Here is a 24,623-nt window from a genome sequence, read left to right on the forward strand (position 1 = left end):
ATTTGGGTGGGTGATCCCTATGAAGTCAATGGAAATAGAGAAGGTGTTAGAACGGTGAGGGTTGTGTGCTGCTAGTGTCTTCCCCTTGAAGTCCATAGAGGGCATGGCCTTGACTAGGGGGTGGTCGAAACGGCCGAAAATTTGCTCAGCAGAAACAATGCAGAATTCTGGGCAAATTCTGCCACTTCGCCTGCTCTGCCCACACAGAGAAATTGCCAATTTCAGGCTTTTTCTCCCTGAAATTCTGTTTTTTATGGGAAATTTTGTTTTTTGGTGGCCCCAAAAAGTTTCAGACTGAAAACAGACAGTTTGTGAAAAAAACACCATTTCAGATGGTTTGCCAGAAGACATTTATTTTTTCCATGAAATGTTGTTTTAGCGGTCAAAAACATGATATTTCAGGGAAAAAGCACATTTCAGGAAGCAAAATCTGCAGAGAAAATTGGCACAACAGCTAAAAAAAGTCCCTGCAGGCAGAACAGAGCTGGAGGCGAATTTAGGCAATATAGTTCCACCAGCAGTGAGGATAACTTTGCCCACCCCTAGCCTTGACTAGGGGACTGAAAATGAATCTACAGGGACTGGCCACAATGTCCATATGAGGGTGGTGTGTCAGGAGCTATGCTTTTTCCTTTCTTTCTGGTATTTCTGTTTTCACACCTTAACCTACCTGTTTTCACTGCAGTTTCTGGGCCCTATTTTTCACATCTTCTGTTTTTGAGCCCAGCCGCAGGCCTCAGAGAAGGCCGGTGCACCTTGAGGCCTGAATGCTTCCTCCGCCAGTAGCAGGGTCCCAGGGCTTCTGACAGCAGCAGAGGCCCTGTGAGGAGTGGCCTCGAGCGATCAGGCGGGCTCCTGCGAGCCACCTCCTCTGGCCTGGGTCCTGTTCCTGGGGCTCCCAGCTCTGTCTGCCTTGACCTCTCCATGCCCCCTGCTCCAGGGCTCACCTGCTGCCGTCGCCGTGCCAACGGAACCCTCAGGCAGGCAGGCAGAGCATTGTGAAATGACAGCCTCCCCTCCCCCGCCTGGGCCTGGGCCCAGGGCTGGGAGCTTGCAAGGCAAAGGCACACCTCAGCTCAGCTTCTCCTGAGCTGCTCCAGAGCTCGACCCCTCAGGGCCCCGGGGCCCCAGGGCTGGTGGTGAGAGCCAGGAAGGGCGATTTATTGGAAGGTCCTTTCCTTCTTGGTGACTCCTACAAACCATTTTAAGCTCTGTACATATACAAAAGCAACATGTGTCATGCCATTTGGGACATGCTGTTCACATGTCTAGCTCCACTAAAACCCTCCTCAGCATATTTCTGAGCCATCAAGGATGAACCAAGAAAAGTGCAGGGCCCTGACAAATCTGCTTCACCGGCACAGCTTTAACAGACATCTGAGTGTCACACTACATGACCGGTCCAGGCCAGGGCAACAGCAGGGGAAGCTTCACTCACACAGTGCTACAGCAGGGGCTTCCCTCCTACTGAACGGGTGCAGCAGGACAAACTCCTGTCACAGAGAATGGGCGCAACCTCACTGCAAGCTTCATTCACACATGGTCTGGCTAAAGACAGCAACTCAAGCCTCCTACATTGGGCACACTGCACTTTAAAGGGTTAGGCATTGGACAGCAGAGCTATCTCTCTGCCTCGCACATACTGGAGACCCTGAAGGGCCTCCTCCAGATTGCATTGTTACTGGATCGCTGACCTATCCCCCTGCCCCAAACCTCTCCCATTTACTCTGTCAACATGCTTCTCCTTACCTTCCTGCAAATACAGCACCCCTCTATGCCCAACGGGTGGAACACCAAGCTTCATGGGGCACTTGAAGGTATCCAGTCTCCACCTTTTATCTGTCCTGCTCCTCATTTCACCATGAAGAACCACTGGCAGCATTTCAGCATCATTTTGAAACTGAAGTTATGGAACAGCTACAAAACCAGGGGAATGGCGGCAGGGGGATTTCATTCCATTTCATTCTGTCCTTTGGCTGTGTGCGCAGTGTCAGAAGAGTTTGAGGACTGCAGAAGACACCGGAACAGATTTCTGGGCGAAAGCGCCAGAGATTCTGGCCCCTGCCCCGATCGCCTTACGAACGCCTTACAAACGCCTGGCGGGCAAATGCCCCGGGTGGACACTGAGCGCAGTACCTGAGGAAATTAGAGTGAGGTTTGACTCAGGGACAAGCCTGCCAACCTATGCACTATGGCAGCTGAATGGCGGCATGGGGTCCTCATGTCTCAGGGATCTGCTTCTCTTATCCAAAACATCTTTCCTCCCATCATCCTTAGCACCTAGCATATGGTAATGAGTGGAGCCCCTATACTTCCCCCTCTGCACATTTGTCAATTCCCAGATCTCTGTGGCAGACAGGGCAAATGTATCTATGTGAGAGAGAGAGAGGGAGCCAGAGAGAGTGAGAGAGAGAGAGGGAGCAGGCTCAGACAGTCACAATGAGAGAAAAGTGAAGTTGCATCCCCTCAAGCACTCCCCTGCACCCATCAACACAACAGCAAAGTTATCTTGCATGTTCCCCGCTCTCCCCACTAACCTCACCCACCCACCCACCCTCCCTCCTCTCTTTCAGGACTTGCAGAGTGCCTAGAGACCCTGGAAATGATGGCAGCGCAGCATGGTACAAACACAAATATCAAAATAGAACTATTCCCCTACTGTCTACAAAACCAAGGAACTACTTCACCTTTGTTTTTTTCCACTTCACATTAAAAAAGAGAAAGACGTCCTTTGTTGGCCCTTTTTACGCACTACCATTCGGTTTACACATTTCATCCTGTTGAGTCTCCCAGTCGGCAAGAGCTATATATTTGGGTGGGTGATCCCTATGAAGTCAATGGAAATAGAGAAGGTGTTAGAACGGTGAGGGTTGTGTGCTGCTAGTGTCTTCCCCTTGAAGTCCATAGAGGGCATGGCCTTGACTAGGGGGTGGTCGAAACGGCCGAAAATTTGCTCAGCAGAAACAATGCAGAATTCTGGGCAAATTCTGCCACTTCGCCTGCTCTGCCCACACAGAGAAATTGCCAATTTCAGGCTTTTTCTCCCTGAAATTCTGTTTTTTATGGGAAATTTTGTTTTTTGGTGGCCCCAAAAAGTTTCAGACTGAAAACAGACAGTTTGTGAAAAAAACACCATTTCAGATGGTTTGCCAGAAGACATTTATTTTTTCCATGAAATGTTGTTTTAGCGGTCAAAAACATGATATTTCAGGGAAAAAGCACATTTCAGGAAGCAAAATCTGCAGAGAAAATTGGCAGAACAGCTAAAAAAAGTCCCTGCAGGCAGAACAGAGCTGGAGGCGAATTTAGGCAATATAGTTCCACCAGCAGTGAGGATAACTTTGCCCACCCCTAGCCTTGACTAGGGGACTGAAAATGAATCTACAGGGACTGGCCACAATGTCCATATGAGGGTGGTGTGTCAGGAGCTATGCTTTTTCCTTTCTTTCTGGTGTTTCTGTTTTCACACCTTAACCTACCTGTTTTCACTGCAGTTTCTGGGCCCTATTTTTCACATCTTCTGTTTTTGAGCCCAGCCGCAGGCCTCAGAGAAGGCCGGTGCACCTTGAGGCCTGAATGCTTCCTCCGCCAGTAGCAGGGTCCCAGGGCTTCTGACAGCAGCAGAGGCCCTGTGAGGAGTGGCCTCGAGCGATCAGGCGGGCTCCTGCGAGCCACCTCCACTGGCCTGGGTCCTGTTCCTGGGGCTCCCAGCTCTGTCTGCCTCGACCTCTCCATGCCCCCTGCTCCAGGGCTCACCTGCTGCCATCGCCGTGCCAACGGAACCCTCAGGCAGGCAGGCAGAGCATTGTGAAATGACAGCCTCCCCTCCCCCGCCGGGGCCTGGGCCCAGGGCTGGGAGCTTGCAAGGCAAAGACACACCTCAGCTCAGCTTCTCCTGAGCTGCTCCAGAGCTCGACCCCTCAGGGCCCCGGGGCCCCAGGGCTGGTGCTGAGAGCCAGGAAGGACGATTTATTGGAAGGTCCTTTCCTTCTTGGTGACTCCTACAAACCATTTTAAGCTCTGTACATATACAAAAGCAACATGTGTCATGCCATTTGGGACATGCTGTTCACATGTCTAGCTCCACTAAAACCCTCCTCAGCATATTTCCGAGCCATCAAGGATGAACCAAGAAAAGTGCAGGGCCCTGACAAATCTGCTTCCCCGGCACAGCTTTAACAGACATCTGAGTGTCACACTACATGACCGGTCCAGGCCAGGGCAACAGCAGGGGAAGCTTCACTCACACAGTGCTACAGCAGGGGCTTCCCTCCTACTGAACGGGTGCAGCAGGACAAACTCCTGTCACAGAGAATGGGCGCAACCTCACTGCAAGCTTCATTCACACATGGTCTGGCTAAAGACAGCAACTCAAGCCTCCTACATTGGGCACACTGCACTTTAAAGGGTTAGGCATTGGACAGCAGAGCTATCCCTCTGCCTCGCACATACTGGAGACCCTGAAGGGCCTCCTCCAGATTGCATTGTTACTGGATCGCCGACCTATCCCCCTGCCCCAAACCTCTCCCATTTACTCTGTCAACATGCTTCACCTTACCTTCCTGCAAATACAGCACCCCTCTATGCCCAACGGGTGGAACACCAAGCTTCATGGGGCACTTGAAGGTATCCAGTCTCCACCTTTTATCTGTCCTGCTCCTCATTTCACCATGAAGAACCACTGGCAGCATTTCAGCATCATTTTGAAACTGAAGTTATGGAACAGCTACAAAACCAGGGGAATGGCGGCAGGGGGATTTCATTCCATTTCATTCTGTCCTTTGGCTGTGTGCGCAGTGTCAGAAGAGTTTGAGGACTGCAGAAGACACCGGAACAGATTTCTGGGCAAAAGCGCCAGAGATTCTGGCCCCTGCCCCGATCGCCTTACGAACGCCTTACAAACGCCTGGCGGGCAAATGCCCCGGGTGGACACTGAGCGCAGTACCTGAGGAAATTAGAGTGAGGTTTGACTCAGAGACAAGCCTGCCAACCTATGCACTATGGCAGCTGAATGGCGGCATGGGGTCCTCATGTCTCAGGGATCTGCTTCTCTTATCCAAAACATCTTTCCTCCCATCATCCTTAGCACCTAGCATATGGTAATGAGTGGAGCCCCTATACTTCCCCCTCTGCACATTTGTCAATTCCCAGATCTCTGTGGCAGACAGGGCAAATGTATCTATGTGAGAGAGAGAGAGGGAGCCAGAGAGAGTGAGAGAGAGAGAGGGAGCAGGCTCTGACAGTCACAATGAGAGAAAAGTGAAGTTGCATCCCCTCAAGCACTCCCCTGCACCCATCAACACAACAGCAAAGTTAGCTTGCATGTTCCCCGCTCTCCCCACTAACCTCACCCACCCACCCTCCCTCCTCTCTTTCAGGACTTGCAGAGTGCCTAGAGACCCTGGAAATGATGGCAGCGCAGCATGGTACAAACACAAATATCAAAATAGAACTATTCCCCTACTGTCTACAAAACCAAGGAACTACTTCACCTTTGTTTTTTTCCACTTCACATTAAAAAAGAGAAAGACGTCCTTTGTTGGCCCTTTTTACGCACTACCATTCGGTTTACACATTTCATCCTGTTGAGTCTCCCAGTCGGCAAGAGCTATATATTTGGGTGGGTGATCCCTATGAAGTCAATGGAAATAGAGAAGGTGTTAGAACGGTGAGGGTTGTGTGCTGCTAGTGTCTTCCCCTTGAAGTCCATAGAGGGCATGGCCTTGACTAGGGGGTGGTCGAAACGGCCGAAAATTTGCTCAGCAGAAACAATGCAGAATTCTGGGCAAATTCTGCCACTTCGCCTGCTCTGCCCACACAGAGAAATTGCCAATTTCAGGCTTTTTCTCCCTGAAATTCTGTTTTTTATGGGAAATTTTGTTTTTTGGTGGCCCCAAAAAGTTTCAGACTGAAAACAGACAGTTTGTGAAAAAAACACCATTTCAGATGGTTTGCCAGAAGACATTTATTTTTTCCATGAAATGTTGTTTTAGCGGTCAAAAACATGATATTTCAGGGAAAAAGCACATTTCAGGAAGCAAAATCTGCAGAGAAAATTGGCACAACAGCTAAAAAAAGTCCCTGCAGGCAGAACAGAGCTGGAGGCGAATTTAGGCAATATAGTTCCACCAGCAGTGAGGATAACTTTGCCCACCCCTAGCCTTGACTAGGGGACTGAAAATGAATCTACAGGGACTGGCCACAATGTCCATATGAGGGTGGTGTGTCAGGAGCTATGCTTTTTCCTTTCTTTCTGGTGTTTCTGTATTTCACACCTTAACCTACCTGTTTTCACTGCAGTTTCTGGGCCCTATTTTTCACATCTTCTGTTTTTGAGCCCAGCCGCAGGCCTCAGAGAAGGCCGGTGCACCTTGAGGCCTGAATGCTTCCTCCGCCAGTAGCAGGGTCCCAGGGCTTCTGACAGCAGCAGAGGCCCTGTGAGGAGTGGCCTCGAGCGATCAGTCGGGCTCCTGCAAGCCACCTCCACTGGCCTGGGTCCTGTTCCTGGGGCTCCCAGCTCTGTCTGCCTTGACCTCTCCATGCCCCCTGCTCCAGGGCTCACCTGCTGCTGTCGCCGTGCCAACGGAACCCTCAGGCAGGCAGGCAGAGCATTGTGAAATGACAGCCTCCCCTCCCCCGCCGCTGGGGCCTGGGCCCAGGGCTGGGAGCTTGCAAGGCAAAGGCACACCTCAACTCAGCTTCTCCTGAGCTGCTCCAGAGCTCGACCCCTCAGGGCCCCGGGGCCCCAGGGCTGGTGGTGAGAGCCAGGAAGGGCGATTTATTGGAAGGTCCTTTCCTTCTTGGTGACTCCTACAAACCATTTTAAGCTCTGTACATATACAAAAGCAACATGTGTCATGCCATTTGGGACATGCTGTTCACATGTCTAGCTCCACTCAAACCCTCCTCAGCATATTTCCGAGCCATCAAGGATGAACCAAGAAAAGTGCAGGGCCCTGACAAATCTGCTTCACCGGGACAGCTTTAACAGACATCTGAGTGTCACACTACATGACCGGTCCAGGCCAGGGCAACAGCAGGGGAAGCTTCACTCACACAGTGCTACAGCAGGGGCTTCCCTCCTACTGAACGGGTGCAGCAGGACAAACTCCTGTCACAGAGAATGGGCGCAACCTCACTGCAAGCTTCATTCACACATGATCTGGCTAAAGACAGCAACTCAAGCCTCCTACATTGGGCACACTGCACTTTAAAGGGTTAGGCATTGGACAGCAGAGCTATCCCTCTGCCTCGCACATACTGGAGACCCTGAAGGGCCTCCTCCAGATTGCATTGTTACTGGATCGCCGACCTATCCCCCTGCCCCAAACCTCTCCCATTTACTCTGTCAACATGCTTCTCCTTACCTTCCTGCAAATACAGCACCCCTCTATGCCCAACGGGTGGAACACCAAGCTTCATGGGGCACTTGAAGGTATCCAGTCTCCACCTTTTATCTGTCCTGCTCCTCATTTCACCATGAAGAACCACTGGCAGCATTTCAGCATCATTTTGAAACTGAAGTTATGGAACAGCTACAAAACCAGGGGAATGGCGGCAGGGGGATTTCATTCCATTTCATTCTGTCCTTTGGCTGTGTGCGCAGTGTCAGAAGAGTTTGAGGACTGCAGAAGACACCGGAACAGATTTCTGGGCGAAAGCGCCAGAGATTCTGGGCCCTGCCCCAATCGCCTTACAAACGCCTTACAAACGCCTGGCGGGCAAATGCCCCGGGTAGACACTGAGCGCAGTACCTGAGGAAATTAGAGTGAGGTTTGACTCAAGGACAAGCCTGCCAACCTATGCACTATGGCAGCTGAATGGGGGCATGGGGTCCTCATGTCTCAGGGATCTGCTTCTCTTATCCAAAACATCTTTCCTCCCATCATCCTTAGCACCTAGCATATGGTAATGAGTGGAGCCCCTATACTTCCCCCTCTGCACATTTGTCAATTCCCAGATCTCTGTGGCAGACAGGGCAAATGTATCTATGTGAGAGAGAGAGGGAGCCAGAGAGAGTGAGAGAGAGAGATGGAGCAGGCTCTGAGAGCCACAATGAGAGAAAAGTGAAGTTGCATCCCCTCAAGCACTCCCCTGCACCCATCAACACAACAGCAAAGTTAGCTTGCATGTTCCCCGCTCTCCCCACTAACCTCACCCACCCACCCTCCCTCCTCTCTTTCAGGACTTGCAGAGTGCCTAGAGACCCTGGAAATGATGGCAGCGCAGCATGGTACAAACACAAATATCAAAATAGAACTATTCCCCTACTGTCTACAAAACCAAGGAACTACTTCACCTTTGTTTTTTTCCACTTCACATTAAAAAAGAGAAAGACGTCCTTTGTTGGCCCTTTTTACGCACTACCATTCGGTTTACACATTTCATCCTGTTGAGTCTCCCAGTCGGCAAGAGCTATATATTTGGGTGGGTGATCCCTATGAAGTCAATGGAAATAGAGAAGGTGTTAGAACGGTGAGGGTTGTGTGCTGCTAGTGTCTTCCCCTTGAAGTCCATAGAGGGCATGGCCTTGACTAGGGGGTGGTCGAAACGGCCGAAAATTTGCTCAGCAGAAACAATGCAGAATTCTGGGCAAATTCTGCCACTTCGCCTGCTCTGCCCACACAGAGAAATTGCCAATTTCAGGCTTTTTCTCCCTGAAATTCTGTTTTTTATGGGAAATTTTGTTTTTTGGTGGCCCCAAAAAGTTTCAGACTGAAAACAGACAGTTTGTGAAAAAAACACCATTTCAGATGGTTTGCCAGAAGACATTTATTTTTTCCATGAAATGTTGTTTTAGCGGTCAAAAACATGATATTTCAGGGAAAAAGCACATTTCAGGAAGCAAAATCTGCAGAGAAAATTGGCACAACAGCTAAAAAAAGTCCCTGCAGGCAGAACAGAGCTGGAGGCGAATTTAGGCAATATAGTTCCACCAGCAGTGAGGATAACTTTGCCCACCCCTAGCCTTGACTAGGGGACTGAAAATGAATCTACAGGGACTGGCCACAATGTCCATATGAGGGTGGTGTGTCAGGAGCTATGCTTTTTCCTTTCTTTCTGGTGTTTCTGTTTTCACACCTTAACCTACCTGTTTTCACTGCAGTTTCTGGGCCCTATTTTTCACATCTTCTGTTTTTGAGCCCAGCCGCAGGCCTCAGAGAAGGCCGGTGTACCTTGAGGCCTGAATGCTTCCTCCGCCAGTAGCAGGGTCCCAGGGCTTCTGACAGCAGCAGAGGCCCTGTGAGGAGTGGCCTCGAGCGATCAGGCGGGCTCCTGCGAGCCACCTCCACTGGCCTGGGTCCTGTTCCTGGGGCTCCCAGCTCTGTCTGCCTCGACCTCTCCATGCCCCCTGCTCCAGGGCTCACCTGCTGCCGTCGCCGTGCCAACAGAACCCTCAGGCAGGCAGAGCATTGTGAAATGACAGCCTCCCCTCCCCCGCCTGGGCCTGGGCCCAGGGCTGGGAGGTTGCAAGGCAAAGACACACCTCAGCTCAGCTTCTCCTGAGCTGCTCCAGAGCTCGACCCCTCAGGGCCCCGGGGCCCCAGGGCTGGTGCTGAGAGCCAGGAAGGACGATTTATTGGAAGGTCCTTTCCTTCTTGGTGACTCCTACAAACCATTTTAAGCTCTGTACATATACAAAAGCAACATGTGTCATGCCATTTGGGACATGCTGTTCACATGTCTAGCTCCACTAAAACCCTCCTCAGCATATTTCCGAGCCATCAAGGATGAACCAAGAAAAGTGCAGGGCCCTGACAAATCTGCTTCCCCGGCACAGCTTTAACAGACATCTGAGTGTCACACTACATGACCGGTCCAGGCCAGGGCAACAGCAGGGGAAGCTTCACTCACACAGTGCTACAGCAGGGGCTTCCCTCCTACTGAACGGGTGCAGCAGGACAAACTCCTGTCACAGAGAATGGGCGCAACCTCACTGCAAGCTTCATTCACACATGGTCTGGCTAAAGACAGCAACTCAAGCCTCCTACATTGGGCACACTGCACTTTAAAGGGTTAGGCATTGGACAGCAGAGCTATCCCTCTGCCTCGCACATACTGGAGACCCTGAAGGGCCTCCTCCAGATTGCATTGTTACTGGATCGCCGACCTATCCCCCTGCCCCAAACCTCTCCCATTTACTCTGTCAACATGCTTCTCCTTACCTTCCTGCAAATACAGCACCCCTCTATGCCCAACGGGTGGAACACCAAGCTTCATGGGGCACTTGAAGGTATCCAGTCTCCACCTTTTATCTGTCCTGCTCCTCATTTCACCATGAAGAACCACTGGCAGCATTTCAGCATCATTTTGAAACTGAAGTTATGGAACAGCTACAAAACCAGGGGAATGGCGGCAGGGGGATTTCATTCCATTTCATTCTGTCCTTTGGCTGTGTGCGCAGTGTCAGAAGAGTTTGAGGACTGCAGAAGACACCGGAACAGATTTCTGGGCAAAAGCGCCAGAGATTCTGGCCCCTGCCCCGATCGCCTTACGAACGCCTTACAAACGCCTGGCGGGCAAATGCCCCGGGTGGACACTGAGCGCAGTACCTGAGGAAATTAGAGTGAGGTTTGACTCAGAGACAAGCCTGCCAACCTATGCACTATGGCAGCTGAATGGCGGCATGGGGTCCTCATGTCTCAGGGATCTGCTTCTCTTATCCAAAACATCTTTCCTCCCATCATCCTTAGCACCTAGCATATGGTAATGAGTGGAGCCCCTATACTTCCCCCTCTGCACATTTGTCAATTCCCAGATCTCTGTGGCAGACAGGGCAAATGTATCTATGTGAGAGAGAGAGAGGGAGCCAGAGAGAGTGAGAGAGAGAGAGGGAGCAGGCTCTGACAGTCACAATGAGAGAAAAGTGAAGTTGCATCCCCTCAAGCACTCCCCTGCACCCATCAACACAACAGCAAAGTTAGCTTGCATGTTCCCCGCTCTCCCCACTAACCTCACCCACCCACCCTCCCTCCTCTCTTTCAGGACTTGCAGAGTGCCTAGAGACCCTGGAAATGATGGCAGCGCAGCATGGTACAAACACAAATATCAAAATAGAACTATTCCCCTACTGTCTACAAAACCAAGGAACTACTTCACCTTTGTTTTTTTCCACTTCACATTAAAAAAGAGAAAGACGTCCTTTGTTGGCCCTTTTTACGCACTACCATTCGGTTTACACATTTCATCCTGTTGAGTCTCCCAGTCGGCAAGAGCTATATATTTGGGTGGGTGATCCCTATGAAGTCAATGGAAATAGAGAAGGTGTTAGAACGGTGAGGGTTGTGTGCTGCTAGTGTCTTCCCCTTGAAGTCCATAGAGGGCATGGCCTTGACTAGGGGGTGGTCGAAACGGCCGAAAATTTGCTCAGCAGAAACAATGCAGAATTCTGGGCAAATTCTGCCACTTCGCCTGCTCTGCCCACACAGAGAAATTGCCAATTTCAGGCTTTTTCTCCCTGAAATTCTGTTTTTTATGGGAAATTTTGTTTTTTGGTGGCCCCAAAAAGTTTCAGACTGAAAACAGACAGTTTGTGAAAAAAACACCATTTCAGATGGTTTGCCAGAAGACATTTATTTTTTCCATGAAATGTTGTTTTAGCGGTCAAAAACATGATATTTCAGGGAAAAAGCACATTTCAGGAAGCAAAATCTGCAGAGAAAATTGGCACAACAGCTAAAAAAAGTCCCTGCAGGCAGAACAGAGCTGGAGGCGAATTTAGGCAATATAGTTCCACCAGCAGTGAGGATAACTTTGCCCACCCCTAGCCTTGACTAGGGGACTGAAAATGAATCTACAGGGACTGGCCACAATGTCCATATGAGGGTGGTGTGTCAGGAGCTATGCTTTTTCCTTTCTTTCTGGTGTTTCTGTTTTCACACCTTAACCTACCTGTTTTCACTGCAGTTTCTGGGCCCTATTTTTCACATCTTCTGTTTTTGAGCCCAGCCGCAGGCCTCAGAGAAGGCCGGTGTACCTTGAGGCCTGAATGCTTCCTCCGCCAGTAGCAGGGTCCCAGGGCTTCTGACAGCAGCAGAGGCCCTGTGAGGAGTGGCCTCGAGCGATCAGGCGGGCTCCTGCGAGCCACCTCCACTGGCCTGGGTCCTGTTCCTGGGGCTCCCAGCTCTGTCTGCCTCGACCTCTCCATGCCCCCTGCTCCAGGGCTCACCTGCTGCCGTCGCCGTGCCAACGGAACCCTCAGGCAGGCAGGCAGAGCATTGTGAAATGACAGCCTCCCCTCCCCCGCCTGGGCCTGGGCCCAGGGCTGGGAGCTTGCAAGGCAAAGACACACCTCAGCTCAGCTTCTCCTGAGCTGCTCCAGAGCTCGACCCCTCAGGGCCCCGGGGCCCCAGGGCTGGTGCTGAGAGCCAGGAAGGACGATTTATTGGAAGGTCCTTTCCTTCTTGGTGACTCCTACAAACCATTTTAAGCTCTGTACATATACAAAAGCAACATGTGTCATGCCATTTGGGACATGCTGTTCACATGTCTAGCTCCACTAAAACCCTCCTCAGCATATTTCCGAGCCATCAAGGATGAACCAAGAAAAGTGCAGGGCCCTGACAAATCTGCTTCCCCGGCACAGCTTTAACAGACATCTGAGTGTCACACTACATGACCGGTCCAGGCCAGGGCAACAGCAGGGGAAGCTTCACTCACACAGTGCTACAGCAGGGGCTTCCCTCCTACTGAACGGGTGCAGCAGGACAAACTCCTGTCACAGAGAATGGGCGCAACCTCACTGCAAGCTTCATTCACACATGGTCTGGCTAAAGACAGCAACTCAAGCCTCCTACATTGGGCACACTGCACTTTAAAGGGTTAGGCATTGGACAGCAGAGCTATCCCTCTGCCTCGCACATACTGGAGACCCTGAAGGGCCTCCTCCAGATTGCATTGTTACTGGATCGCCGACCTATCCCCCTGCCCCAAACCTCTCCCATTTACTCTGTCAACATGCTTCTCCTTACCTTCCTGCAAATACAGCACCCCTCTATGCCCAACGGGTGGAACACCAAGCTTCATGGGGCACTTGAAGGTATCCAGTCTCCACCTTTTATCTGTCCTGCTCCTCATTTCACCATGAAGAACCACTGGCAGCATTTCAGCATCATTTTGAAACTGAAGTTATGGAACAGCTACAAAACCAGGGGAATGGCGGCAGGGGGATTTCATTCCATTTCATTCTGTCCTTTGGCTGTGTGCGCAGTGTCAGAAGAGTTTGAGGACTGCAGAAGACACCGGAACAGATTTCTGGGCAAAAGCGCCAGAGATTCTGGCCCCTGCCCCGATCGCCTTACGAACGCCTTACAAACGCCTGGCGGGCAAATGCCCCGGGTGGACACTGAGCGCAGTACCTGAGGAAATTAGAGTGAGGTTTGACTCAGAGACAAGCCTGCCAACCTATGCACTATGGCAGCTGAATGGCGGCATGGGGTCCTCATGTCTCAGGGATCTGCTTCTCTTATCCAAAACATCTTTCCTCCCATCATCCTTAGCACCTAGCATATGGTAATGAGTGGAGCCCCTATACTTCCCCCTCTGCACATTTGTCAATTCCCAGATCTCTGTGGCAGACAGGGCAAATGTATCTATGTGAGAGAGAGAGAGGGAGCCAGAGAGAGTGAGAGAGAGAGAGGGAGCAGGCTCTGACAGTCACAATGAGAGAAAAGTGAAGTTGCAGCCCCTCAAGCACTCCCCTGCACCCATCAACACAACAGCAAAGTTAGCTTGCATGTTCCCCGCTCTCCCCACTAACCTCACCCACCCACCCTCCCTCCTCTCTTTCAGGACTTGCAGAGTGCCTAGAGACCCTGGAAATGATGGCAGCGCAGCATGGTACAAACACAAATATCAAAATAGAACTATTCCCCTACTGTCTACAAAACCAAGGAACTACTTCACCTTTGTTTTTTTCCACTTCACATTAAAAAAGAGAAAGACGTCCTTTGTTGGCCCTTTTTACGCACTACCATTCGGTTTACACATTTCATCCTGTTGAGTCTCCCAGTCGGCAAGAGCTATATATTTGGGTGGGTGATCCCTATGAAGTCAATGGAAATAGAGAAGGTGTTAGAACGGTGAGGGTTGTGTGCTGCTAGTGTCTTCCCCTTGAAGTCCATAGAGGGCATGGCCTTGACTAGGGGGTGGTCGAAACGGCCGAAAATTTGCTCAGCAGAAACAATGCAGAATTCTGGGCAAATTCTGCCACTTCGCCTGCTCTGCCCACACAGAGAAATTGCCAATTTCAGGCTTTTTCTCCCTGAAATTCTGTTTTTTATGGGAAATTTTGTTTTTTGGTGGCCCCAAAAAGTTTCAGACTGAAAACAGACAGTTTGTGAAAAAAACACCATTTCAGATGGTTTGCCAGAAGACATTTATTTTTTCCATGAAATGTTGTTTTAGCGGTCAAAAACATGATATTTCAGGGAAAAAGCACATTTCAGGAAGCAAAATCTGCAGAGAAAATTGGCACAACAGCTAAAAAAAGTCCCTGCAGGCAGAACAGAGCTGGAGGCGAATTTAGGCAATATAGTTCCACCAGCAGTGAGGATAACTTTGCCCACCCCTAGCCTTGACTAGGGGACTGAAAATGAATCTACAGGGACTGGCCACAATGTCCATATGAGGGTGGTGTGTCAGGAGCTATGCTTTTTCCTTTCTTTCTGGTGTTTCTGTTTTCACACCTTAACCTACCTGTTTTCACTGCAGTTTCTGGGCCCTATTTTTCACATCTTCTGTTTTTGAGCCCAGCCGCAGGCCTCAGAGAAGGCCGGTGCACCTTGAGGCCTGAATGCTTCCTCCGCCAGTAGCAGGGTCCCAGGGCTTCTGACAGCAGCACCGGCCCTGTGAGGAGTGGCCTCGAGCGATCAGGCGGGCTCCTGCGAGCCACCTCCTCTGGCCTGGGTCCTGTTCCTGGGGCTCCCAGCTCTGTCTGCCTTGACCTCTCCATGCCCCCTGCTCCAGGGCTCACCTGCTGCCGTCGCCGTGCCAACGGAACCCTCAGGCAGGCAGGCAGAGCATTGTGAAATGACAGCCTCCCCTCCCCCGCCTGGGCCTGGGCCCAGGGCTGGGAGCTTGCAAGGCAAAGGCACACCTCAGCTCAGCTTCTCCTGAGCTGCTCCAGAGCTCGACCCCTCAGGGCCCCGGGGCCCCAGGGCTGGTGGTGAGAGCCAGGAAGGGCGATTTATTGGAAGGTCCTTTCCTTCTTGGTGACTCCTACAAACCATTTTAAGCTCTGTACATATACAAAAGCAACATGTGTCATGCCATTTGGGACATGCTGTTCACATGTCTAGCTCCACTAAAACCCTCCTCAGCATATTTCTGAGCCATCAAGGATGAACCAAGAAAAGTGCAGGGCCCTGACAAATCTGCTTCACCGGCACAGCTTTAACAGACATCTGAGTGTCACACTACATGACCGGTCCAGGCCAGGGCAACAGCAGGGGAAGCTTCACTCACACAGTGCTACAGCAGGGGCTTCCCTCCTACTGAACGGGTGCAGCAGGACAAACTCCTGTCACAGAGAATGGGCGCAACCTCACTGCAAGCTTCATTCACACATGGTCTGGCTAAAGACAGCAACTCAAGCCTCCTACATTGGGCACACTGCACTTTAAAGGGTTAGGCATTGGACAGCAGAGCTATCCCTCTGCCTCGCACATACTGGAGACCCTGAAGGGCCTCCTCCAGATTGCATTGTTACTGGATCGCCGACCTATCCCCCTGCCCCAAACCTCTCCCATTTACTCTGTCAACATGCTTCTCCTTACCTTCCTGCAAATACAGCACCCCTCTATGCCCAACGGGTGGAACACCAAGCTTCATGGGGCACTTGAAGGTATCCAGTCTCCACCTTTTATCTGTCCTGCTCCTCATTTCACCATGAAGAACCACTGGCAGCATTTCAGCATCATTTTGAAACTGAAGTTATGGAACAGCTACAAAACCAGGGGAATGGCGGCAGGGGGATTTCATTCCATTTCATTCTGTCCTTTGGCTGTGTGCGCAGTGTCAGAAGAGTTTGAGGACTGCAGAAGACACCGGAACAGATTTCTGGGCGAAAGCGCCAGAGATTCTGGCCCCTGCCCCGATCGCCTTACGAACGCCTTACAAACGCCTGGCGGGCAAATGCCCCGGGTGGACACTGAGCGCAGTACCTGAGGAAATTAGAGTGAGGTTTGACTCAGGGACAAGCCTGCCAACCTATGCACTATGGCAGCTGAATGGCGGCATGGGGTCCTCATGTCTCAGGGATCTGCTTCTCTTATCCAAAACATCTTTCCTCCCATCATCCTTAGCACCTAGCATATGGTAATGAGTGGAGCCCCTATACTTCCCCCTCTGCACATTTGTCAATTCCCAGATCTCTGTGGCAGACAGGGCAAATGTATCTATGTGAGAGAGAGAGAGGGAGCCAGAGAGAGTGAGAGAGAGAGAGGGAGCAGGCTCTGACAGTCACAATGAGAGAAAAGTGAAGTTGCATCCCCTCAAGCACTCCCCTGCACCCATCAACACAACAGCAAAGTTAGCTTGCATGTTCCCCGCTCTCCCCACTAACCTCACCCACCCACCCTCCCTCCTCTCTTTCAGGACTTGCAGAGTGCCTAGAGACCCTGGAAATGATGGCAGCGCAGCATGGTACAAACACAAATATCAAAATAGAACTATTCCCCTACTGTCTACAAAACCAAGGAACTACTTCACCTTTGTTTTTTTCCACTTCACATTAAAAAAGAGAAAGACGTCCTTTGTTGGCCCTTTTTACGCACTACCATTCGGTTTACACATTTCATCCTGTTGAGTCTCCCAGTCGGCAAGAGCTATATATTTGGGTGGGTGATCCCTATGAAGTCAATGGAAATAGAGAAGGTGTTAGAACGGTGAGGGTTGTGTGCTGCTAGTGTCTTCCCCTTGAAGTCCATAGAGGGCATGGCCTTGACTAGGGGGTGGTCGAAACGGCCGAAAATTTGCTCAGCAGAAACAATGCAGAATTCTGGGCAAATTCTGCCACTTCGCCTGCTCTGCCCACACAGAGAAATTGCCAATTTCAGGCTTTTTCTCCCTGAAATTCTGTTTTTTATGGGAAATTTTGTTTTTTGGTGGCCCCAAAAAGTTTCAGACTGAAAACAGACAGTTTGTGAAAAAAACACCATTTCAGATGGTTTGCCAGAAGACATTTATTTTTTCCATGAAATGTTGTTTTAGCGGTCAAAAACATGATATTTCAGGGAAAAAGCACATTTCAGGAAGCAAAATCTGCAGAGAAAATTGGCACAACAGCTAAAAAAAGTCCCTGCAGGCAGAACAGAGCTGGAGGCGAATTTAGGCAATATAGTTCCACCAGCAGTGAGGATAACTTTGCCCACCCCTAGCCTTGACTAGGGGACTGAAAATGAATCTACAGGGACTGGCCACAATGTCCATATGAGGGTGGTGTGTCAGGAGCTATGCTTTTTCCTTTCCTTCTGGTATTTCTGTTTTCACACCTTAACCTACCTGTTTTCACTGCAGTTTCTGGGCCCTATTTTTCACATCTTCTGTTTTTGAGCCCAGCCGCAGGCCTCAGAGAAGGCCGGTGCACCTTGAGGCCTGAATGCTTCCTCCGCCAGTAGCAGGGTCCCAGGGCTTCTGACAGCAGCAGAGGCCCTGTGAGGAGTGGCCTCGAGCGATCAGGCGGGCTCCTGCGAGCCACCTCCTCTGGCCTGGGTCCTGTTCCTGGGGCTCCCAGCTCTGTCTGCCTTGACCTCTCCATGCCCCCTGCTCCAGGGCTCACCTGCTGCCGTCGCCGTGCCAACGGAACCCTCAGGCAGGCAGGCAGAGCATTGTGAAATGACAGCCTCCCCTCCCCCGCCTGGGCCTGGGCCCAGGGCTGGGAGCTTGCAAGGCAAAGGCACACCTCAGCTCAGCTTCTCCTGAGCTGCTCCAGAGCTCGACCCCTCAGGGCCCCGGGGCCCCAGGGCTGGTGGTGAGAGCCAGGAAGGGCGATTTATTGGAAGGTCCTTTCCTTCTTGGTGACTCCTACAAACCATTTTAAGCTCTGTACATATACAAAAGCAACATGTGTCATGCCATTTGGGACATGCTGTTCACATGTCTAGCTCCACTAAAACCCTCCTCAGCATATTTCTGAGCCATCAAGGATGAACCAAGAAAAGTGCAGGGCCCTGACAAATCTGCTTCACCGGCACAGCTTTAACAGACATCTGAGTGTCACACTACATGACCGGTCCAGGCCAGGGCAACAGCAGGGGAAGCTTCACTCACACAGTGCTACAGCAGGGGCTTCCCTCCTACTGAACGGGTGCAGCAGGACAAACTCCTGTCACAGAGAATGGGCGCAACCTCACTGCAAGCTTCATTCACACATGGTCTGGCTAAAGACAGCAACTCAAGCCTCCTACATTGGGCACACTGCACTTTAAAGGGTTAGGCATTGGACAGCAGAGCTATCCCTCTGCCTCGCACATACTGGAGACCCTGAAGGGCCTCCTCCAGATTGCATTGTTACTGGATCGCCGACCTATCCCCCTGCCCCAAACCTCTCCCATTTACTCTGTCAACATGCTTCTCCTTACCTTCCTGCAAATACAGCACCCCTCTATGCCCAACGGGTGGAACACCAAGCTTCATGGGGCACTTGAAGGTATCCAGTCTCCACCTTTTATCTGTCCTGCTCCTCATTTCACCATGAAGAACCACTGGCAGCATTTCAGCATCATTTTGAAACTGAAGTTATGGAACAGCTACAAAACCAGGGGAATGGCGGCAGGGGGATTTCATTCCATTTCATTCTGTCCTTTGGCTGTGTGCGCAGTGTCAGAAGAGTTTGAGGACTGCAGAAGACACCGGAACAGATTTCTGGGCGAAAGCGCCAGAGATTCTGGCCCCTGCCCCGATCGCCTTACGAACGCCTTACAAACGCCTGGCGGGCAAATGCCCCGGGTGGACACTGAGCGCAGTACCTGAGGAAATTAGAGTGAGGTTTGACTCAGGGACAAGCCTGCCAACCTATGCACTATGGCAGCTGAATGGCGGCATGGGGTCCTCATGTCTCAGGGATCTGCTTCTCTTATCCAAAACATCTTTCCTCCCATCATCCTTAGCACCTAGCATATGGTAATGAGTGGAGCCCCTATACTTCCCCCTCTGCACATTTGTCAATTCCCAGATCTCTGTGGCAGACAGGGCAAATGTATCTATGTGAGAGAGAGAGAGGGAGCCAGAGAGAGTGAGAGAGAGAGAGGGAGCAGGCTCAGACAGTCACAATGAGAGAAAAGTGAAGTTGCATCCCCTCAAGCACTCCCCTGCACCCATCAACACAACAGCAAAGTTATCTTGCATGTTCCCCGCTCTCCCCACTAACCTCACCCACCCACCCACCCTCCCTCCTCTCTTTCAGGACTTGCAGAGTGCCTAGAGACCCTGGAAATGATGGCAGCGCAGCATGGTACAAACACAAATATCAAAATAGAACTATTCCCCTACTGTCTACAAAACCAAGGAACTACTTCACCTTTATTTTTTTCCACTTCACATTAAAAAAGAGAAAGACGTCCTTTGTTGGCCCTTTTTACGCACTACCATTCGGTTTACACATTTCATCCTGTTGAGTCTCCCAGTCGGCAAGAGCTATATATTTGGGTGGGTGATCCCTATGAAGTCAATGGAAATAGAGAAGGTGTTAGAACGGTGAGGGTTGTGTGCTGCTAGTGTCTTCCCCTTGAAGTCCATAGAGGGCATGGCCTTGACTAGGGGGTGGTCGAAACGGCCGAAAATTTGCTCAGCAGAAACAATGCAGAATTCTGGGCAAATTCTGCCACTTCGCCTGCTCTGCCCACACAGAGAAATTGCCAATTTCAGGCTTTTTCTCCCTGAAATTCTGTTTTTTATGGGAAATTTTGTTTTTTGGTGGCCCCAAAAAGTTTCAGACTGAAAACAGACAGTTTGTGAAAAAAACACCATTTCAGATGGTTTGCCAGAAGACATTTATTTTTTCCATGAAATGTTGTTTTAGCGGTCAAAAACATGATATTTCAGGGAAAAAGCACATTTCAGGAAGCAAAATCTGCAGAGAAAATTGGCACAACAGCTAAAAAAAGTCCCTGCAGGCAGAACAGAGCTGGAGGCGAATTTAGGCAATATAGTTCCACCAGCAGTGAGGATAACTTTGCCCACCCCTAGCCTTGACTAGGGGACTGAAAATGAATTTACAGGGACTGGCCACAAAGTCCATATGAGGGTGGTGTGTCAGGAGCTATGCTTTTTCCTTTCTTATTGGTGTTTCTGTTTTCACACCTTAGCCTACCTGTTTTCACTGCAGTTTCTGGGCCCTATTTTTCACATGTTCTGTTTTTGAGCCCAGTCACAGGCCTCAGAGAAGGCCAGTGCACCTTGAGGCCTGAAGGCTCCCTCCACCAGTAGCAGGGCCCCAGGGCTTCTGACAGCAGCAGAGGCCCTGTGAGGAGTGGCCTCGAGCGATCAGGCGGGCTCCTGTGAGCCACCTCCACTGGCCTGGGTCCTGTTCCTGGGGCTCCCAGCTCTGTCTGCCTTGACCTCTCCATGCCCCCTGCTCCAGGGCTCACCTGCTGCCGTCGCCGTGCCAACGGAACCCTCAGGCAGGCAGGCAGAGCATTGTGAAATGACAGCCTCCCCTCCCCCGCCGCTGGGGCCTGGGCCCAGGGCTGGGAGCTTGCAAGGCAAAGGCACACCTCAGCTCAGCTTCTCCTGAGCTGCTCCAGAGCTCGACCCCTCAGGGCCCCGGGGCCCCAGGGCTGGTGGTGAGAGCCAGGAAGGGCGATTTATTGGAAGGTCCTTTCCTTCTTGGTGACTCCTACAAACCATTTTAAGCTCTGTACATATACAAAAGCAACATGTGTCATGCCATTTGGGACATGCTGTTCACATGTCTAGCTCCACTAAAACCCTCCTCAGCATATTTCCGAGCCATCAAGGATGAACCAAGAAAAGTGCAGGGCCCTGACAAATCTGCTTCCCCGGCACAGCTTTAACAGACATCTGACTGTCACACTACATGACCGGTCCAGGCCAGGGCAACAGCAGGGGAAGCTTCACTCACACAGTGCTACAGCAGGGGCTTCCCTCCTACTGAACGGGTGCAGCAGGACAAACTCCTGTCACAGAGAATGGGCGCAACCTCACTGCAAGCTTCATTCACACATGGTCTGGCTAAAGACAGCAACTCAAGCCTCCTACATTGGGCACACTGCACTTTAAAGGGTTAGGCATTGGACAGCAGAGCTATCCCTCTGCCTCGCACATACTGGAGACCCTGAAGGGCCTCCTCCAGATTGCATTGTTACTGGATCGCCGACCTATCCCCCTGCCCCAAACCTCTCCCATTTACTCTGTCAACATGCTTCTCCTTACCTTCCTGCAAATACAGCACCCCTCTATGCCCAACGGGTGGAACACCAAGCTTCATGGGGCACTTGAAGGTATCCAGTCTCCACCTTTTATCTGTCCTGCTCCTCATTTCACCATGAAGAACCACTGGCAGCATTTCAGCATCATTTTGAAACTGAAGTTATGGAACAGCTACAAAACCAGGGGAATGGCGGCAGGGGGATTTCATTCCATTTCATTCTGTCCTTTGGCTGTGTGCGCAGTGTCAGAAGAGTTTGAGGACTGCAGAAGACACCGGAACAGATTTCTGGGCGAAAGCGCCAGAGATTCTGGCCCCTGCCCCGATCGCCTTACGAACGCCTTACAAACGCCTGGCGGGCAAATGCCCCGGGTGGACACTGAGCGCAGTACCTGAGGAAATTAGAGTGAGGTTTGACTCAGGGACAAGCCTGCCAACCTATGCACTATGGCAGCTGAATGGCGGCATGGGGTCCTCATGTCTCAGGGATCTGCTTCTCTTATCCAAAACATCTTTCCTCCCATCATCCTTAGCACCTAGCATATGGTAATGAGTGGAGCCCCTATACTTCCCCCTCTGCACATTTGTCAATTCCCAGATCTCTGTGGCAGACAGGGCAAATGTATCTATGTGAGAGAGAGAGAGGGAGCCAGAGAGAGTGAGAGAGAGAGAGGGAGCAGGCTCTGACAGTCACAATGAGAGAAAAGTGAAGTTGCATCCCCTCAAGCACTCCCCTGCACCCATCAACACAACAGCAAAGTTAGCTTGCATGTTCCCCGCTCTCCCCACTAACCTCACCCACCCACCCTCCCTCCTCTCTTTCAGGACTTGCAGAGTGCCTAGAGACCCTGGAAATGATGGCAGCGCAGCATGGTACAAACACAAATATCAAAATAGAACTATTCCCCTACTGTCTACAAAACCAAGGAACTACTTCACCTTTGTTTTTTTCCACTTCACATTAAAAAAGAGAAAGACGTCCTTTGTTGGCCCTTTTTACGCACTACCATTCGGTTTACACATTTCATCCTGTTGAGTCTCCCAGTCGGCAAGAGCTATATATTTGGGTGGGTGATCCCTATGAAGTCAATGGAAATAGAGAAGGTGTTAGAACGGTGAGGGTTGTGTGCTGCTAGTGTCTTCCCCTTGAAGTCCATAGAGGGCATGGCCTTGACTAGGGGGTGGTCGAAACGGCCGAAAATTTGCTCAGCAGAAACAATGCAGAATTCTGGGCAAATTCTGCCACTTCGCCTGCTCTGCCCACACAGAGAAATTGCCAATTTCAGGCTTTTTCTCCCTGAAATTCTGTTTTTTATGGGAAATTTTGTTTTTTGGTGGCCCCAAAAAGTTTCAGACTGAAAACAGACAGTTTGTGAAAAAAACACCATTTCAGATGGTTTGCCAGAAGACATTTATTTTTTCCATGAAATGTTGTTTTAGCGGTCAAAAACATGATATTTCAGGGAAAAAGCACATTTCAGGAAGCAAAATCTGCAGAGAAAATTGGCACAACAGCTAAAAAAAGTCCCTGCAGGCAGAACAGAGCTGGAGGCGAATTTAGGCAATATAGTTCCACCAGCAGTGAGGATAACTTTGCCCACCCCTAGCCTTGACTAGGGGACTGAAAATGAATCTACAGGGACTGGCCACAATGTCCATATGAGGGTGGTGTGTCAGGAGCTATGCTTTTTCCTTTCTTTCTGGTGTTTCTGTTTTCACACCTTAACCTACCTGTTTTCACTGCAGTTTCTGGGCCCTATTTTTCACATCTTCTGTTTTTGAGCCCAGCCGCAGGCCTCAGAGAAGGCCGGTGCACCTTGAGGCCTGAATGCTTCCTCCGCCAGTAGCAGGGTCCCAGGGCTTCTGACAGCAGCACCGGCCCTGTGAGGAGTGGCCTCGAGCGATCAGGCGGGCTCCTGCGAGCCACCTCCTCTGGCCTGGGTCCTGTTCCTGGGGCTCCCAGCTCTGTCTGCCTTGACCTCTCCATGCCCCCTGCTCCAGGGCTCACCTGCTGCCGTCGCCGTGCCAACGGAACCCTCAGGCAGGCAGGCAGAGCATTGTGAAATGACAGCCTCCCCTCCCCCGCCTGGGCCTGGGCCCAGGGCTGGGAGCTTGCAAGGCAAAGGCACACCTCAGCTCAGCTTCTCCTGAGCTGCTCCAGAGCTCGACCCCTCAGGGCCCCGGGGCCCCAGGGCTGGTGGTGAGAGCCAGGAAGGGCGATTTATTGGAAGGTCCTTTCCTTCTTGGTGACTCCTACAAACCATTTTAAGCTCTGTACATATACAAAAGCAACATGTGTCATGCCATTTGGGACATGCTGTTCACATGTCTAGCTCCACTAAAACCCTCCTCAGCATATTTCTGAGCCATCAAGGATGAACCAAGAAAAGTGCAGGGCCCTGACAAATCTGCTTCACCGGCACAGCTTTAACAGACATCTGAGTGTCACACTACATGACCGGTCCAGGCCAGGGCAACAGCAGGGGAAGCTTCACTCACACAGTGCTACAGCAGGGGCTTCCCTCCTACTGAACGGGTGCAGCAGGACAAACTCCTGTCACAGAGAATGGGCGCAACCTCACTGCAAGCTTCATTCACACATGGTCTGGCTAAAGACAGCAACTCAAGCCTCCTACATTGGGCACACTGCACTTTAAAGGGTTAGGCATTGGACAGCAGAGCTATCCCTCTGCCTCGCACATACTGGAGACCCTGAAGGGCCTCCTCCAGATTGCATTGTTACTGGATCGCCGACCTATCCCCCTGCCCCAAACCTCTCCCATTTACTCTGTCAACATGCTTCTCCTTACCTTCCTGCAAATACAGCACCCCTCTATGCCCAACGGGTGGAACACCAAGCTTCATGGGGCACTTGAAGGTATCCAGTCTCCACCTTTTATCTGTCCTGCTCCTCATTTCACCATGAAGAACCACTGGCAGCATTTCAGCATCATTTTGAAACTGAAGTTATGGAACAGCTACAAAACCAGGGGAATGGCGGCAGGGGGATTTCATTCCATTTCATTCTGTCCTTTGGCTGTGTGCGCAGTGTCAGAAGAGTTTGAGGACTGCAGAAGACACCGGAACAGATTTCTGGGCGAAAGCGCCAGAGATTCTGGCCCCTGCCCCGATCGCCTTACGATCGCCTTACAAACGCCTGGCGGGCAAATGCCCCGGGTGGACACTGAGCGCAGTACCTGAGGAAATTAGAGTGAGGTTTGACTCAGGGACAAGC

Source organism: Ambystoma mexicanum, chromosome 7q (assembly GCF_040938575.1).
Source record: "Ambystoma mexicanum isolate Mex_15411 chromosome 7q, UKY_AmexF1_1, whole genome shotgun sequence".
NCBI lineage: Eukaryota > Metazoa > Chordata > Amphibia > Caudata > Ambystomatidae > Ambystoma > Ambystoma mexicanum.